The sequence below is a fragment of the Centrocercus urophasianus genome, unplaced genomic scaffold (assembly GCF_019232065.1).
Source record: "Centrocercus urophasianus isolate 14NV4802_14NV808 unplaced genomic scaffold, USGS_Curo_1.0 seq_13, whole genome shotgun sequence".
Lineage (NCBI taxonomy): Eukaryota > Metazoa > Chordata > Aves > Galliformes > Phasianidae > Centrocercus > Centrocercus urophasianus.
Window position 1 is genome coordinate 50,722,921 of NW_024884475.1, and position 283 is coordinate 50,723,203.

Below are 283 nucleotides of genomic sequence, written 5' to 3' on the forward strand. Positions count from 1 at the left end.
CGCTCTGAAATGGTGTCAAAGCAAAGGGTGCGCTTTGCTGTCCTTACGGAAAACACCACATCTCAACCTCACACCTTTTACTACTTTTTGGCAGCTGTTTCAGAGCTCACGACGAGTTCTTTAGCCTGTCAGCAGGCTGGAAAGTAGGTTCTGACTGCAGAATTACTGTTTGTGGATGAAACACAGAACTTCCTTGTGCACCTGCTTATAATGTAAACATCTCAAGTTGCAATCTGAGTTACAGCAGGGCTCAGGTCTGGATCCAACGTGCCCTACAATGGCA